This window comes from Heliangelus exortis, chromosome 21 (assembly GCF_036169615.1).
Source record: "Heliangelus exortis chromosome 21, bHelExo1.hap1, whole genome shotgun sequence".
NCBI classification, from domain to species: Eukaryota; Metazoa; Chordata; class Aves; order Apodiformes; family Trochilidae; genus Heliangelus; species Heliangelus exortis.
In genome coordinates, this window is record NC_092442.1 from 2,000,003 (window position 1) to 2,019,104 (window position 19,102).

General features: G+C 42.4%; 1 long non-coding RNA gene across 3 annotated transcripts in view; it reads left to right on the forward strand.

Moving 5' to 3' along the window:
• LOC139806096 (uncharacterized) overlaps positions 1 to 19,102 on the forward strand; it is a 111,210-nt gene that overhangs the window by 46,347 nt on the left and 45,761 nt on the right. Inside the window, exons 3-6 of one of the 3 annotated variants that reach the window (XR_011730102.1) lie at positions 10,506 to 10,576; positions 12,335 to 12,457; positions 14,958 to 15,158; positions 17,772 to 17,946. This is a non-coding gene — a long non-coding RNA (uncharacterized lncRNA). The remainder of the gene's footprint in view (positions 1 to 10,505; positions 10,577 to 12,334; positions 12,458 to 14,957; positions 15,159 to 17,771; positions 17,947 to 19,102) is intronic. The other 2 variants (XR_011730103.1, XR_011730104.1) reach the window with 2 other exon arrangements.

The window sequence follows — 19,102 nt, forward strand, 5'->3', positions numbered from 1 at the left end:
ACAAGGGAAGGTGGTAATGTGAGATCCGCCCTCTTTTTTTTCTTTTTTTTTTTCTTTTCTTTTTTTTTTTTTTTTCTTTTTTTTTTAACATTTTTTAGTTGGAGGGCAGTAGAAGAATGAAAATGCTATTTATAGGTGCTAGCAGGGATGCTTCTTCCTTGTCATGATGATGTACAATATCAGAAGTCACTGAGGAAAGGAGAGATGCTGGTTCCTGTTGCAATTATCTCAGAATATCTCTTGTTAATAGGATTTATGAGAAGATGAGCTTGAGAGGAAGGATTTATTTTTAATCTTTTTTTTTTTTAAATGCAAAACCTAAACCAGAACTGATGTGTATCTAGATTCCTTTCATATCAGGACCACCAGAGCTCCAGGCAAAAAGCTAATTGTATCAAAAAGCCATATTTAGTTTGACAAAGAGGAATTATTTTTGAAACATGTAGGGAAGAATTAAACAATGTACTTAAGGGTAAGTTTACTCATGTTGCTGCCAGCACTGACACAGATGTTGACAGCTGTCCTTTATCTTCCAGTGATGTGTTTCAAGTTGAGGATGTGTTGAAGCAGTTTGAGGGAAAAACCTCAACTTTTATCTCTCCCTCATTTCTGTTCTCTTTGGGTAATCTCCAGCCCAAACCTGCCCTACCTGCCTGCTGTGTTAAAATCTAAATATCCATCCTGTTGGACAGCTGACCTTGGACTGGAGCACACCCCCTTATTTGACACCAAACATGCCCTGAAATGAGCTTTAAACCTGGGCAATGGAGGTTGCAGTGCCTTGTGAATATTTTTTTCTTCCTATTACAGGCACTTCCATGTACAAGATCCTAGAAATGTTTATGTTTTATAGTTTATCATTGCTGAATTGCTTGGCTTGATGGTGCAGTTTGTTTAGTGATAAACTGTAAATACTCCTCTAATCTCTCCTAAGCTTCCTGAGTCAGAGAATGACAAGTGTGGTGACAGCTGCCTCCTCCTCGGGAAGCACAGCCAGGGAGGGGGTGCTGGTCATGGATTTTAAATTGCTGCTGTCAAGTGGCCCCTCCAGATCTGAACTGAGACTTCTACTGTACTGGAGAGTGTCCACGTTTCATTGCTCTAAACTTCAGTTTGTGACTTTTAATTGCAACTAGCAGGCAGAGAGTGAGGAGCCCCACTTGTGGTTCTTTAGAGGTACAGCTTATCACTAACTGTAAAATTCATCTGCTCTGTGACTTAATTTCCTCTCTTTAAAACCATGTTGTTGTATCTCACCAGACCTCAAGGCTGATGCTAGAAATAGAAAGAAGTTGGTGATGATGACTTCTTACTAAAGCCAGAATGGGTTTGGGCCAGATTGCTTCATTGTGTGTAAAGCATGCAGCTTGTTGTCTGCATTTTTAATCCCCTGACAAGCAGGCAGAGAATATCTGGAGGAGCTTCCTCCAGGCAGATTTGAGTGGCTTCTTTTTTGACACAAGAGGCAGTAAGCAGGTAAGCAGTGCTCAGGCACTCCTTCTACTCCAGGAACATGAGTGCTCCCATTGTTGTGCTTCCCCCATTGGGAGCAGAAGGTGAAGGTGCAGAGCATTTGAACAGAAAAAGGGCAAAAGGACTCTGGAGGGTCAGGCTCATTTTCTGGTTGGCCTGAACACCACCTAGACCTCTTGTGACCTGTCTGTAGTTGGAGCAGAGCATCCCCTGGGAGCAGAGGCAGCCAGCTGGCAGGAAATGGAGCTCAGTTCATCCACCCATGCTGTGTGGTGTTTAGCTCTGGTGTCATTGCTGTTTGCTAGTTTGGCAGAAGGCTGAGATTTGTTTGACTTCTACCCTTTTGAGTCCCACAGGAAACCTGCTAAGAGGGGGGCACAACAATGGGGTATTTTTGTTTTTCAACATAATTAAAGTATGCTTATACTTTTGGAGAAGACAAAAATGACAGTCATTGCAAATTCTACCCAGATGTTTGCCTGCCCTGGCTTTTCCACTGATAACACTGTTTTCCAAACAGTGGTGTTTGCAATTTTTTTTTTCTTTTTTGCCTTTTTAGTACACCAGCAACTACCAGTGTCTGGCTGTAAGGATTTTGTTAGTTCTATTTCCATTGTTATACCTCCACTTCCCACTTCCTTCTCCTGTTGCAGTGGTTTTCTCAAAGAATAGCTCAATCAAATATGTTTGATTCCATAGAGCTTAGCATCTACAGGAGGTAGCACAGGCTAAACTTAAACAAGAATATTCTCATGTCTGCATTTTTCATGCTGATTTGCCAGTGTTTCCTTCTTGTACTGTGAAAACTGATTGTGAAATGATAAATAGCCAAACCTTGTTATGTCTTGTTAATAGTCTAATCCCATTGTCATGTCAGATCCTCTCATCTTCCTCCAAATTTTGTCTGTTGATCTCATTAGGTTTTTCATTTGTTCCTGGCAAATTTCTGCCTCTTGGAGTTGCAGGGCTGGCTCTCGAGACTGATGAGGTGGAATGATCCATAGGGTTCCTAGTGGCTTTAAACAGAAACATCTGTCAGAAACAAGCAATTTGTTGGCTGAGTTTAGCAGTAAGTAAACTTGATTTTGACAGCTCTGCTCTTGCTTCTGAGTGACTTGAGTCAAGGATAAAGCTATTGGGGACTGCAGAGTCAGCAGAGATCAGCTGTCTGCCAGAGTCTGTAGGAGGCACCCTGCTCCTTCTCAGGAAAATCAGAAGTTCAGACAGATAACACTGACACATTTCCATCCTTTGGTCGTGTTTCCTTCCTTTCCTTTGATGGAGAAGAGGCTTTAGTGATCATATCTTTATTTTCTTCTTGCTGGCCAAAGATTAAATTTGGGTGGTTTTTATACTATTTTTTTTAAGTCACCAGTGACTTTTGCAAAATTGAAAAGCTATGAGTTTAAATACTGTCTTTAACAGAGATGTTCTCCTGTAAATCAGTCTAATCTAAACTGATCTGGAGGGAAGTATGTGAAAAGTATGTATGTACACACATCTATATAAATAAAACCATCTGCCTGGTTCCTATCACCTGATGTTGCATTGTGCCAGCCATCCTTGGACAGCATGGTGTAAAAAGAGAAGTTACTTCCTTGGCACCAGTTCTGCCACCATTTAAGCCAGGGGCAGAACTTCCCTGCCTTAAGAGAGTACCACTGAGGCAGTGAGAAGGGAGACTCTGCATTTCTTTTCCTTGGCTGCAGCTCTCAAAAGAGCATCAGGAGACACCAGGCAAGAGTCTTGAGCTTATGGATTTTTAAACCAAATTGTGATCCCAGGCCTGCTTGTGAACCTGCCAGGAAATTACTGCAGACACTACAGTTTCATTGGAATCCTGTTTGGTGCAGACACAACCCAGCCCTCTGCTGGGGCAGCAGCTTCTCTGGCTCCATCACTGCTTGAGTAGTGATGTGGAGGCACCTGTTGGTGGACCACAATGCCAGGACTGTAGGAAAAACAAAATGCTGCTCTGCTTAGGCTGAGCTGTGAGCCAATATAGAGCCTGCTGGGTGGAGAAGGGAGCTGCCTGCCCACAGCAGCCTGCACAGAGCAGGCAGCACTTCAGGAGTTGTAGGAGGGTGTTTGGCAAGGTGGCAGAGGTGTGGGATTGACAAGGTGGCTGTGAAAATTCTTAATGAGGATTTGCCTATCTGAGTAATGCTGGAGTAGATGTGCTGTGTCTCCTACTAAATAAAGGCAGCATAAATATAAATTGGACAGGACCTGTGGTATGTCAAGTGTGCACTCAGGGTGGAGGAACCTGGCAGCCACTGCCTTCATCCTGTTGAATCTTTTGCACAGATGCTGGATCCTCAGGTATGTGGCAGGTCAGGCCTCCAAGTTGTACCTGTGAGAGCCAGGAACTGCTTGAGCTTGTGGCTCTGGCACTGACAGATTGGTGCAGAGTGAGGTGCTGGTTGGGACCTGCCCCCTGAACCAGGGGTGGGAGGCCAGGCTGGGTGATTGAAACCCCTCCTGGGTGCTGCTGCTTTCTTGTGCTTGGGCACAGCTGTGCCTGCAGGACCACTAGTGAGGAAAACGTTCACTTTCTGAGGTTTCAGCTGGCAATTGGTTATCAACTGATTCGTATTGTTCATTCTGCCTTGAGCACAAGACCTCAGAATCCTGTGCTGATCTTGTGTTTTAAAAAATTATGTGCAGAAATCACTTTATCAGAAAATTGTTTTCTGGCTTTAAGTGATACATGTAGCTCATACAGTTCATTCCAGTGCTCAAGATCTGCTCCAGGTTTGTGAAAGATGAATTGCAGTACTCAGCAAATGATTTCTGCAGATGTGAATTTTGGAGATAACAGCAATGTGTGAAGCAGAACCATGCAGTTAGTTGTCTTAGCTTTACATGGGAACCTAGGTGCAAGATAAGAGTATGAGCCTTAAACATTTTCAGCTTTATGAGTTCAAGCAGAAGGTTACCTTTGGAAAATGGGAAACATGTTTTGTTTCTGTTCCACCTCATACAATACATGGATTAGTCTCTGCTGAGATCAAATTTTTCTGAGCTGAGGTGGCTTGAATTACAAGGACCTGACTTTTGAGTGAAAATGATCAAGTGTTTTAATGGAAGTAGCAGAATTGGTCCAAATGTCTTTAGTGTGAATAAAATTCGTAGTAAGAAGGTGTGCACATTGTGGCAGTCATGCAAGTGTCCCCCTTCCAGTTCTGTATCCAGACATGTGAAGATCCCAGGTTAAATGATCTTTAGTTAACAAGAAGCTCAGTTACTGTTTGCTCCCTGTGTTTCAGTCCAGGCAGTGATTTTTCCATCATTCTACAGCAATTAGACATGTTATCTCTGATCTTCTGTGGCTGCTATGAAAATGGGGAGGAGAGCTGATGGGTAATACAGGTTCAATACCAGAGTCTCTTTAAAAGTCCAATTATCACTCATGGGAGGCTGCACATGCACAAAAAGCAGATGTTGTTTTAATGTGTAAATCAATAAAGCTGCCTTGTTGTTTTTCTGGTTTTATTCCAGTATTGATGGGATTCGTAAAAGTCTTTTTGAAAACAACATCCTGTCTGTCTTGGGTTTTCAGTAGGAAGGGTGGATCAATTTCTTTGGGAAGATTCTGAAAAGAGTATAAAACAAACCAGATATGATCAGTGATTCTGAAAACCAAGATTAATCCAAGTATTGATGGTTTCCAACTGGGGCCTTGTATGCCTCTGGAATATGTGCTGTAGCTGTGCTCTGGTTAAATCTGGTTAAACACAGCTGGCCCCAGCTGAAACTGAAATAAAGAGTTCAAGAGAACCAACCCCATCATTCCTTCTGGCTTGAAACTTCCCCTGCTTTTGACTTCTTAGTCAAAGTTTGTCTTATTTGAGGGAGAGGGAAGGAAATAATAGTTATATTAAAGAGCCAGGGCATTGGGAATAGGAAAAAACCCACAACCCTTTAAAATTAATTTTTCTCTTGGTTCTGCAGGTGGCAGGTTTTGCTGAGGAATGTTGTGCCGCCCTTAGAAATAAAAGGAAAATGAGCATCTGCATGGAGGAGCCCCAGGATGAGTGTGTGTGGGGTAACTGTTCTCAGTAAAAGGAATTATAATGATTATATTTCTGAAATGATTGAGACTAATAATGTTGATATGTAGAAAGAAATGATCCTTTTTTATTGGCCCTTTGAGGAGGGCAATGATTTTATTTTTTTTTAATGTTCATTCTCTGATCAGAAATTGAAGTGACATATGGAATCAGAATTGAAATACAGCTCCATGGAATACTTTGTCAGGAGGAAAGAATTGCATATGATAAAGCTGCTGAATTTTTGGCATCAATTACACCACCATCTTGTGAGCACTGGTGAGAGACATTCAGGCCGAGGTTTCAGCAGTGTTGTGAGCTGAGTGAATGGAGAATTCAGATAACTGCATTTCCCTTTTCTGTTCCAAATATGTGTGGCTATTCTGCAGGGTTTTTATTAAATTGAATTGTAATCAGATACAGTCATTACTTAGCTGCTTGGAAAGATAATTCCTAAGAATGAGAAATCAGGGGGAAATCCATTCTTCTGGAAATTTAGAGCTCTTAAGCCTACCAGGTTTTTTTGGATGTATCACATCTCAATTCCAGTGCACATTTGAGAAGTACAAATATCCTCCAGCTTAAACAGAAATGCTCAGAGCTATGATCCAGGAGACATTGAGTTCTGATCTCTGCTGGCTGCAGCCTATGTTCTGCTGTATTTTTATTTTTTTAAAATGCACAAAGCCAAACCTCAAAGACCTCACAGCCTACCTAGGACTGTGGTCAAATATGATGCTAGATAAAAGAAAAATGTGTGGCTGCCCCATCCCTGGCAGTGTTCCAGGCCAGGTTGGATGGGGCTTGGAGCAAGCTGGGCTGGTGGGAGGTGTCCCTGCACATGACAGAGGGGTCAGAACTGGGTGATCCCTTCCAACCCAAACCATTCTGTGATGCTCTCATTCCATAATATAAGCAGCAAATCATTTGCTTTTTTTTTTATTCTGTATCTCAAGAATATGCTAATGTAAATCCAGCCCTCCAGGCTTTTCTTATTTGTAAGAGCTGCTGTCACTTCCTTTCTCTTCCATCTTAAACCAGATACAAAATTTTGAAACTGTTACTGTAATTCCTCAGTTATTGCAGCAGATATTTCCCAGCTCAGACCCATCTTGCATCCTGACTGCTGTAGCAGGCTGAGGAAAGCAGTACAGAGCTGCTGTTAGGTTGTGTCAAAGGTGATGTTGCTGTCACTTGTCCTCCTGATGGGTACCTGATCATTAGGAGAAAGGATATTCCTGCAGGCATGGAGCTCCAAGCCTTTCTGTAAGGCTTCATCTTTGACCTCTTGGCTTCATCCTTGACCTCAGGCTGTCTCTCCAGCCCGAGTTCCTCTGCCCCAGGTTGGCTGCCCACCTTTGTAGTGCACACTGGGGTCTACAGAAGCAAATTCTGCTGGGACAGGTCAGATGAGTGTGAACTGTAAATATTGGACCTGGCTGACTGTTAAACATTGAAAACCTGAGATTGCAAACAGGGGTTCTGTGTCCTCAGTTGTTCTGCAGGCTGTGCCTTGGGACCCTACCTCTGAATCAAGGTCTCACTGCATGTCACCTCTGCGAGCTCAGGGCAGGCAGATGGTCCAGCCCAAAGTGTTTAGCAAAGAATTCACCAGATGAATGCTGACAGGGCTGGAGTAAAGGGAAGTGATGGACCAGAACAGGTCCATGTGGTAGTGTGTGCCCTCAGCACATCAGCACCCTCTTTGCCCCGAGTGGGCTCCTCAGGTCTCTGGTTGTGCAGAGCCAGCAGAAAGCAGAACCCCAGCAGTCAAGCAGAGCCCCACTGTGGCCCCTTCTGCCCCATTCCTTGATGCTAAGAGCCCTTTCTCTTCAGGGTCACCTCAGGACAGAGCCTGGGGATGTCACCAGGAGCTGTCTTTCAAGGGAACAGCTACTTTACCAAGCTCCACTTTTACTCCTTTCTTCACCCTCTGTAAAGCTCTTGCCCATCTCCCTCTCCTGAGTTTCAAGTGCCATGTGCTCTGTGCTATTCCAAGCTTCTCTTTTGGCAAGGAGAGACAAGCAGGCCTGTTATGCTGTAATAACAGTCACCCTCATTCACTGAGGATGCCATGTGTTGTGGTTTTGAGCCAAGCAGATTTCTGCTTGTGTGATACCTAAATCTACTACCCAATGTTTCCCATGCTTTAAGTTTTAATAAAAGCCATTCCAAGTTGCTTGTATTCCAGACAGCATGTGTAATCTCTTTATTATGCCTGGCCTGGCTTGCTGGGCACATGAATAAACCTGGCTGTGTGTCATGATGACTGTTTGTATCGCCTGACAATAATTGGAACAGAGTTAAATAAAATCAGTGTTTTGTCTTCCCTTAGATTGCACTCATCAGCAGATGGGGAATGCTGCCATTCTTTCTTTAGTTTTGGCAAGGACCTGCATGGCTGACAGACCCCTGCTAGGATGGAAAGAGATGGTTCAGTGAGGTTCAGGGAAAAGCTCATAATACGTCATTTACTTCTGTCACACTTGGAATAGGGTTTGATTTGATAATTTAAAATTTCTTTTTCCTTTTTTTTTTTTTTTTTAACTTAAAGGAACCTGCTTTATTGCCTACCTCCTGGTTTGACATCTGTGTAGCAAAATGTGAGCGTTTGGAATATGCAAACTAAAATCAAAGTGTAGAATTCCCTTTGAAGCTTAGTTTCTAGCTCATTTCCCTCCCCACCTTTTAATATTCAGCCTGCTGTAATTTTATTTCTCTGAAATTTTCAGTGTAATTGAAAGCGTGTTGAAGGAACAAAGCAAATATTTACATTGCACAAATGCCACTTGATGTGATTAGTTAAAAGCAATCTATTTAAAATTTAATATGTGTATTAAACACATGCATACACGTGCATGCACTCACGGGGAATAAATACTGACTACAGATAAGCTACAAGCTTCCAGGATCTGGAAAAAAGATTCTGGACAGTCTGATCTTAAGGGTTTAAAGGAGCAAACCCACTTCAGGATAGCAAACCTACACAGCCTCCTCAGTAGGTGTGTGGGGTACTGGAAGGAACCTCCTCTCAAACCTTAGGTCTCTCTGTCCAGCATTGGGGGCCAAGTGTGCACCAGTACCCAGAGACCTCTGTAGCTTTTTTAGAGATAAATGGGCAAGAAATTGACTTCAGATGGAGCTCTGAGTGGGTTGGGCCTGTAACATGGTACCTCAGTGTGGTGTGAATTAGGCCAATATTCCTGGCTCAGAGCTCATCAGATAGGAGTTGATTTTCCTGTATCTCTAAGGTATCAACTTGTTCTTTTTCCTGTATGTCTTACCTGTTCATGGACCCATCCAGATTTCAGGTACTGAAACTGCTGCACAACTTGAGCAAATGGATAGCAGTCACCTATTTCCTTTCCTCCTTTCCCTGCAGCTGAAGGAAACATGACTTTTATCTGTTCTCCTTTATGTCTGAGGCAGAAATTAATGAGTAGGAGGGGTGTGAGGGAACACAGAAGCTAACCCAGCCCTGTGACCTGAAAAATAGATCCTGGACACAGCAGAGAGATTGTTACCTGGAGATCAGCTGATGCCAGCAGACTGTGTGAAGAGAAGGATGACTATTTCAAGGAAGTTTAATTATCCTCCTTTGTTTATGCTTTTAAAAATGCACTTATTTAGTGTTTCGTGGCAAATTTAGATATTGTAAGGAAGACATTTGCTTTTTTTTCTTGCCTTGTTAACTTTTACCAAGAATGCTACTGTATGGGAAGCCAAATTTAACCATTCCCACAGGTGACAAAATCACAGTAATTCAAGCAAATAGAACAAAACCTCTCCAGACCTGTTATCTCATGATTTCTACAAGACCTTCTCAAACCTTTGATGGATACAGTACCATAGCTTCTCCAGTTCTGGTTTTCCCAGGCAACTTTTCCTACTCCAAGAGGTGGTAAAGCTGCAGCACCAGAGAAGAACATGGTGATGGTGCAGCCCTGACTGCACCTCACCCCTGGGCTTGGAGGAGGCTGCAGTTCCACAGCAATAGTTACACCTTGCTGTGACCCATTAGAGATCTTGAACCAAAAGGAAGAGAGGAGAGGTCACAAGTTAGATAAGCTTTAACAAGTGATCAGCAGCTGATCTGTGAAATCAGCACTTTTCTGTGAAATCTCATGGTTTTATTTGTCTTATTTCAGAGCAGGGGTGCCCCAGGATTAGCTTTGCCTGAGCTATATTGCTGTGGGGAGAAGCTTTGCTTGAGTACTGCTTTTCCTGAGTTTGGATTGGGATAGCCTGTGAGAAGCAGCTGGACAGCATGGAAATAGAGCTGAATTTCTCCAAGTCTCTCCCCAGGAGGACACTGAAACATCAGAGAGAATCTGTCTTGTGGCTTTGACTCTTTGGGTTGTAGTTTCTTTTTTTGGGTGGCAGGTGGAGAGAGATTCCTGTGCAGTGTGATGAAGCTGATACTGGAATCTCAGCCTCCAGACAGCATCTTCCAAATGCATCCATGCAGCCTGTCTGCACAAGGAAGGTTTCATAGGTATCTACAGCACTGAATTTTAGATGTGTTGCATTGCTTTAAGTCAGCAGTTCCTGAAAACCTGGATCTGTCTGAGCCCCTTGGATGCCACATTCTGTTGCAGTTCTCATGCACCAGGAAAACAGACTTTATATTATGTTTCCCCCAATTTTCTTGACACTTCTGTAGCATTATAACACATGACTTCTGGGGAAGTCATGTAAGGGTAAGGATATGCCAAGCCTGATCTGTCCATTTGAGAAGGAAATAGCATTTAATCCATGTTACAAAGTCTGATTTTATGTTATTTAGAGTATTGCTGGATTAAAATAGTGTCTTAAAATCATGGAGCACAGAGAAGGAGACATGTAGTGTTTTTGTAACAGATGCCTCTTTTTCCTGTGATCCTGCTTTAATGTTGCTTTGAAAATTGCTCAGCAGCACAGTATTATTTAGCTTTGCTTTAAATGTTAAAACACATTTCCTTTTTTTTTTTCAACCTAAAGGAGACCTTTATATCGAATTAATGCACAAAATCACAAGGACCATTGAGCAAGTGTAATGCTGGGAGGGAGAAGTATGCTTTGAACATTGTTTCCATTATTCAGAATACATGAAGTTTGAACCCAAATAGAAATGAAAAGACTATTGAGGAAACTTTGCAAATGCCTGAAATGCTAACTTTTACTTTGCTCTTGTTACCTATGCCATGGTTAGAGAAGAAAAGAAAATTAAGAGGCTTTGGCATTACAAATGATACAACCATGACCCTCCATAGCCATGTGCAGCAGTTCATCAGTAAAGCTGGTGAACTTTTAAAGTGTTTTTCTTTTGATACATCAAACTAAAAGGGATAACATACTCTTGAAAGCACAAAAAAAACTTTGTATATTTGCCCAATATTAATGACATGAGGTGGTATTTCAACCTCAAGGTGAAATGATGCAATTGTGTCTCCTGGAAAATTGTTTCTTCTCACTGCAGGACTGTTAGATTTTACAAATCCCTTGCTGCTTTTTATTGATTTTGAAGGCAAGGTAATTATAGAGAAGTGAAAGTGTGGCCTTATGCCCCACAGAGCCCATCCTTCAATAACTGTTTCCCATGGGTTTTGTGTCAATTTTCAGATTGATGCAAACGTTGGAAAATTTTTCCTTCTCTGGTTGGCTGCCCCGTGTTCTAAACAAACCTTCTTACCCAGAACAGCAGTCTCATTTCCTAAAATTATATGCTAATTATATGAGATAATTATGTGTCACTGTATTTGGTGGGGCTGTGCTCAGCAGTGCCCTTTAGGAAAGGGCATTGTTGGAACCCTGGGCACTGGGGTTCTTCTTCATGAACATGGATGTGCAGGGCTGGATTTATGAGAATTCAGCCTTAAATCTTTAAAGGCTGGCTGTCCATAAACTACACCAAAACACCCTTTCCTCTGGCTACAGCATGCCAGCACATTTTGCCCCTGGTTTTAGGCAGAGGGGATGCCAATATTTGTTTTCTTCCTCCCTTTTTTAGAGGGCAGATATTTGTGCTTTCTTAGAGGACTGCTTTGGGTTTTTTTTTGGTTTTTTTTTTTTTTTTTTGGTAGCTGTCTATTGTTTTCTACTGTGACAGCATAAAAAATAAGAAAAAGTGGAGCAGGGAATTACTGATTTCAATTCTTGCCACTGTTTTGTATTGACAGGGCAGAAAATTCAATAGAAGAGGTGGAGGTGGTAAATCAAAGATGGTTTTTGTAGTTTTCAGCTCATACCATAGGGATACTTGGCCTGACCTGATGTATTCTTAGTCCTTCTTTACAATATGTCAATGTTGCTCACTTCAATGGATTTCAAGTGAAGTAGAATTCTGTAATTAGACAGCAACATGGGAGAATTTGACCATTATCTCCAGTTACTGAATTTTCCAGCAGCCTGTATCAGCCATCAGACTTGTAGCAGTTGGTCTAAACATGGAAATAATGCACCCAGAGATAATTGTTCAAAATTATTTTCAATAGTCTAATAGCTTTTTAATCTTTAAAATGAGCTTATATTCATCAGCTGGGGCACAGGGTAATCAGCTTGAGTCAATCAGCTCAGTTATTTTGTCCCTCTTAGCTAATGACAGGTTGTATTCAGATTATTAAACCAGTGGGAAAGCTGTGATTTATTATTTTGGGGGGGGAATAGTCTCATAAGCAGTAGCCCCTGCAGTGAGTGAAGGCTGTGAGGTTCTTTGGCAGGTAAGACAGGGGCTTCACAGGCTTTGAGTGAATAAGCAGAGTTCCTTTGGTGATTTGTCAGTTGTTTGTGTGAGTGATTCTTGGTTACTTTGTTGTGTTGTACTCCTGTAGTTTCACCTGTGGATGAGGGAGGATACTGAGAAGGGCATCACTGAGCAGTGCCTGGGGCTCTGCAGATGCTGTGGGGACAAGATACAAGGGAACTGGTGAGATGAGGATGTGCTTCACAGAAGGGTGAGTGGAGGAAACCCATAACCTCCCCAGACACCTTGTTCCTGGTAGAACATCTCCCAGCTCCCTCTGCCCACCACCCCTAGAGCAGACAAGCTCTCTGTGTTGGCTTCTCTCCAATGAAGATGAAATTCTCCAGTGTGCTGCCTACTCATCTCCCTGCCCTGGGTTGGAAGTGAAATATATTTTAAATAACAGTTCCTGAGTGTACCTGGGAAAAAATGCAGAGAGGTTCAGGACATGCAGAGAGTTAGGGGGGGTTTGGAGCTCAGTATGCAGGGCTCAAGAAATATGCACAGGCACATTCAGTGGGAGGATCAGGAGCTTCTCCTCAAGGCCAGTGCCTCCTTTCAGTTCAGTGCCTGTTGCTTTGTGTAACCATAAAGGGAATCATTTGCCTGAGCCACCTCTGTATTTTAGTTGCCCATCAGACACAGCTTCACTGTGATACTTTGCTGCATATTGGCCTAAACCAGATGTTTGGGTCATTCTCTAAGTTTTGTGATGTGATCCTGTTACCCTGGGATTTGCTACATCACACCTACAACAGATATTATGGCTTTAGTAGTTCCAGGGTGTTTTTTTCTTCTGCCAAATCTGGACTCTCTGGGACAAGCTCTGAACTCAAGTTGATCTTGGAGAATCATAAAATACAGGACTTATAAAAAAGAGTTTCCACCTGTAGATTATTCACACATGGCAGGTCAAGCCATGTAGCTGTGCACATTTGCAGCAGCAGACACTGTATAAAACATTGCCCACAAACCCAGGCAGATGAGTTGACTAAGCATTGATTTTTTATTTATTTATTTATTTTTATTTAGTTTGTTGTTGTTGTTGTTAATTGGTTTCTATATAGGAAATAGTTTTCAAGGGGCAGCTCTGGGCCAGAGAACTAGGAAAAATATTTGAACAGCAGCAGCTCAGAGATCAGGTGCTGAAGTCTGTGCATACTCCACTTCTGAATGGTCTTCTGAGTCTCAGCACTTCCAGAGTCCTGCTGTTGGAGTACTGCCCAAAGACTGATAAATGAGTGCCTGTGGAAGTCAGGGATGGATGAGAATGGAAATACAGTGAGTTTTTATGTGGAGTCTCTATGGTGGGTATGTAATATCTGTGTGGTGAGAGCACAGAGCAGAAGATAATAGGAAATGAGGAAGTGTTCAACAAAGCTGATTCCTTTGCAAGCCCTGATGTTGGGAGTGAGAAGAGTTAACACAAGGATGACCATGCTGAAGGGTACTCAGTGTGCCTGTTAGGGTTCAGACTTGGATGTTCTTTGTTCTTTTGCTAGGCCTGGGGTAAATCCTTTCTCTGTAATACTCCATGGTTAAATAAATTTATAGAATTATATAACATATGAATAAATAGCAACCTTCCAACATCTGAAGAGGAAGATGGAGTAGGGCTTTTTACATGGGTGTGTAGTGAGAGGAAGGGGTAATGGGTTCAAACTTGAAGAGAGGAGGTTTAGGTTAGAGATAAGGAAAAAATTCTTTCCTGTGAGGGTGCTGAGCCCCTGTCCCAGGTTTCCCAGAGAAGCTGTGGCTGCCCCATCCCTGGCAGTGTTCCAGGCCAGGTTGGATGGGGCTTGGAGCACCCTGGACTGGTGGGAAGTGTCCCTGCCCATGGCAGGGGGTTGGAACTGGATGATGTTTGAGGTCCCTTCCAACCCAAACCATTCTGTGATTCTATGAAATTGCAGTCAGTCTCTTCTAGAGTTGTAAACTTCCTCTTTTCTCCTGAGTTTTGGTTTTTCTGGGTCAGCTTTTACAGTAAAGCATAAAAAAGTAGAGCAGTAGACCATGGATAAAAGGATTTGTCCCCACCCAAGAATCCAGCCCTCTCACAGGGTCCCTGTGTGTCCCAGGGGTGTCCCAGAGTTGGGACATCAGGACAGTGCAGTGAGTGGTGCTGCTCAGCCCAGGTGAGACACAAGGTTGGTTCCCCCCCTCCTGCTTCTCTGGCTCAGGGCCTGGCTTGCTCTGGGCTGGCTCTGGGATCTCTCCCAAGCTCTGTGCTGTGTTCCAGGGCTGCACTCACTGCCTTGCTATGCTGCTGTGAAATTGTTGATTATAAGCATCTTCAGAATATTGAGATGATAGGAGGCAGATGTATTCCAATCAGTTAAATTTTCCATGAAATTGATTTTCCATGGAAAAAATACTTCCATCTCATTGAAGTGCAGTGGATAAAACTTAATAATTTAAACTCATCTTTTTCCTTTCTGAAGGAGAAGTGTTTAACTAGGTGTACTTTGTTTTTCATACAGCAATCCTAGTTGTCTGAAACAAGTTTGCACATGAACAAAGGTTGGTTCAGTCTCTACCTTTCTGTGTCTGGGAATGATTTCTTCTTAGAGACTCTCTGATCATTTGCTGGGAATGTTCTTATGCATGGGAACACATGCTACAATCTGCCAGTTCAGGCTTACATACTGCCCAAGGTTTGGGGGAGGATAATTGTGAAACAAAAGAATAACAAGGAAGCTCTGTTCTCCCAGGTTCTGCAACAAGGATGATAAAATTCTTTCCTCCTTTGGTTCTGATGTAGTTTGGAATAACAGAAACTCTCAGCTGTCGTGTCCCAGCTGTGTTTTGCAGCAGTCTGTCAGCTGCTGGTGCTGTGATGTTTGCCTGCCTGTTAGACACTCTGGAGCAGCAGCCCATGGTACTTCCCCATCTGGAGTGCTCAGCCAGTTCAGGTGAGTCAGCAGCAGCTGAAGCTCTGACTTGGATCTGCACATGAAGTTTGTTGCCCTCTGAATAAAGAGCTCCAGCAATCTGACCCCTTTTTCCATTCTGGGTAGCAGATAGCAGTAATTTCTTGGAGAGCACAAGTCTTATTTGCCAGATGTTTAAATTTTAAGCTTCTAGTTCCAAATGGCATTAAGCTAATTAAAATGTCTTAAAATTATTTCAGAATTGTTTGAAATTTCTGACATCTTCTTTCTTGTGTGAGCTTGGCATAGTGAGATCCATGGCCATGTTTTTGGCTTCAAGATGCTGTTCCATACAAGCACCATGTGGTAACAAGAAGAAGCAATGTAATAAGAGTATTATATAATATTACCATTAATATTATACACTATTATAATATATAATACTACCATGATAATGGTAATAAAAAGGAGCAACAATCCAGTTGTTGCTGACTGATGTGGGCATAAAGAAGTGAGTCTGTGACATGCAAGCTCCTCTGCTGCCCTCTGGCTCCAGGAGCTTGTGGGGTTTTTCCCCCTCTTTGTGAATCATGAATCATGGGTGATTCTCAGAATCACAGAAAGTGAGGGGTTGGAAGGGACCTTGAAAGATCATTGAGTCCAACCCCCTGCCAGAGCAGGGTCACCTCCAGCAGGACACACAGAACACATCCAGGTGGGTTTGGAATGGCTCCAGAGAAGGAGACTCCACAACCTCCCTGAGGCATGAAGCACTGGAATTCCATGCAGCATGGAAATGCTGTCATTTCTGCAAACACAGGGATTTTTAAAATGCATCCAGGCTTTCACCAAATTCCTGGAGGGCTTAAGAGCCAGAAGGGTGGGAGTCCTGGAGCCAGGCTTGCCCACTGCTAAAAGGCTTCTAAGGAGCTGAGACTGTGGAAGCAGTGGGGTTACCATAAGTTCAAGGCAGTTTGCTTTCTGCTATTCCATGGTGAGAGGGAGCCTTGCAAAGTTCCTTGTGAATTTGCTGCTCTGTGAGTTTAGGACTCAGGGTTTCTCTGTCCTCAGGCTTCCATCAGCCTGCTGGGATGATTGCAGCAGAGCTGTGAGGAAGTGAAGTAACTTTCCAATGGAAACCTCACTGGTTTTCATCAGAATTTTAGCCAAATTACTTTTCTAATATGTTTCAATGAACTTGGCTTGATTTTTTTTTTTTTTTTTTTTTTGTAGTTGAAAATATTCCATTGGAAAGTTTCTGAATGGCCAGAAGGATATGTGGATTTTTTTCCAGCTCCAGTGGTTGCTGCTGATTGTTTCAATTTATTTTTTTGAGATGATCTGGATAGTGCACACATCATGACTACTGTCCTCAGTCAGGAGAGGGAAATCTTTTCTTTAAAATCTGTAACATAGTTTATGACTCTGACTGCTACTGTTACTGTGAATTGGAGGAAACATACTGTAAACTGTTCTACTGTCCCCAGGTAAGCAGTGATTTATTTAGTGTTGACTTTTTGTTCATCAGTGGAAGGAGATGACAAAAATCTGTACAAATTCAGATGTTCAGTGAAACTTCCATGCAGTGAAGGTCATCTGCTCTTGCTGACTTGGAGTCCTGGTTTCCCATGAATGGACAAGAAAATTATATTTAAAAATAATGCCTGGCATTCTTGCTGTGCTTCTTAATAAGTATCACAAGTTTTTTTATTCTTGCTTGCTAGTAAAGAATAACTAACTCATGTACTCTGTCTGCAGTTTAAATGATGCCCAACAGTTGTGCTCATCTTTTGGAGACAGAAGGATTGCTGGAAGGGATCTGAGGGAGAGAGAGCCATGCTCCAGATATGAACAGGGGCTATAACTGCCTGTCAGGGCTCAACACATCTATCAGGGTGTACTGGCACAGGATTAATAACTGAGGTCCTTGGATTCCTGCCTGGGCACATATATTGGGCAAAGCTGCTGGGAGTGAGCTCTGCAGGAATGGAGTCAAAAATGGCTCAGAGTCAGCAGCAGCAGCTGCAGAAAATGTGGCCTGGGGAGAGAATGGAAAGCAAAACATGCAGGTGTGCAGGGTTGAGAGTATTTTGCTGCAGAAGTTGGTTAAAATTTTGACCAGTGCTGTACAAACCAGCTGAGATCCCAGCTCTGTCTGGACCATAGAGGGACTGAACAGAAAATAAAATTCAATCAGATTTTTTAATCTTAAAAATAGAGATTATTGCTGAGTAGCCACTGTGCTGGGATGTGCTCAGTCAGGAGTTACTCCTCATTCCAGTGTAGGCAGCCACTTCTGCAGAGTTTTAAATGCCAAAGCTTTGTACCTGTACAGTAAGAACTGGAATTTCCATAACACTCTGGAAACTTTTCACAGATTTTGGCAAATGTTTCAGCAGATTTGATTGCTGTTACCAGCTGAGCAAACAGTGCTGTGTGAAGTCAAATGGGCCATACCCACACTTCACCAAGACTGGTTTCAGATACTGGTTGAATTTCACAGGCCAGATCCGTGTCAGGGCCTGGTTGAATCTATAGGGTGCCATTGGTGCTTAAGGAGGGTCAGGTTGGGTGGGAACAGGAGACAGGAGTGCTTAATCCTGAAGTTCTGATGTATCACTTCATTTGCTCATGTTTATCAACTCTTGTGTCTAGAAATCCACATGACTGGAGCTCCAGTGACTGCATTTTCTGCTCTCTGCCCTCTGGCACACACAGAGCACAGTCAAGCAAAGAATCATCCTTCAGTGGTTTTGATCTGCTCCTGAGAATATCCCTGGGTGGTGACTGAGCTTCCAAGTAGCTCTCCAAGGAATAAGCTGCAGCTGGGGTGAGTTATTACATCTTGGTTAACTTGTAACCTGAAATCTGTATCCACTGAGCCTTGCTGTGCAGCCATCATCTCTTTACTTGGGATTATTGATTATATTAAAATGTTCACTTTGTACTCCACACAGCTAGGTACTGATTAGACTTTCATTCATGTTGCCACTGGGAAAGGTTATTTATGTGGGACCATTTCCAACATCTGTGCCAATCTGGAAAGCAGAATGTTTTTTCTTCAATTTTTATTGAAAATCTTTATACAAAAGAAGTTGCTCACTGAGATGAAATAGTTATTCCAGGGGACATCTTGCCCTTTTTATTTACCTCAATTATTTTGATGCATCATCCTCAAATTAAGCATCAAACCTAAATAGGTTTAATTCATGGTTAGTTATGCAAAGTCTTGTCTTGATAAAAGAGGTCACCCAGTCTGGGTTTGTGACAGAACACTTCTTAGCCATGGTAAATGTGCTTGCACTGTTGTGCTGTCTCATGGATATAATTTTATTTACACAAAACACACATGCTTCCATGCTTAGTGCTTAAATGTTCCTTCTGTGCCTTCACATCATGAGAACAAATTCTTCTCCATGCTCATTGCTTCCTGGACCATAAACAAGCCATGGGCTTGCTGTATAATTGTGGCTTCTGGATTTTGATTTTAGAATTGCAATATCAGACCCAGAAGCATCCTGTTGTATCACTTTGCAGAAATACTGGGCATTAATACTTGGGGTCTTCTTTTTTCACACCAAACTGGTCCATCAAGCAGGACTTAACTAGGATTTCCTCAGGGCATTTTTGTGGGGACCAGTTTGGTACCTACCTCTCACTGCCTCTTATGACAGACTGCTTAATTTCAACCCTCAAAAGTTTTAAATTAGCTTTTGGAGGGTTTTTCTGTTGGCTCCCCCCGCCCAAGAAAAAAAAAATGCTGAAAGAAATGTTGGTGGAAGCAAATAATTTGGTTTATTTCCAGCTAATTTCCCACTCTAAGCTTCAGTAAATACATGTATGCTTTTCTCAGTGCAATGTAGTTTTGGATCAAGTAGTGAAGAAGTTTCATTTATGCAGTCACCAACTGAATTAATTCCTTTACAAAATAACTGAATATGGTTCACAAATTCCAATCTGGTTTTGGTTCTAAAAAACTGTAGTTT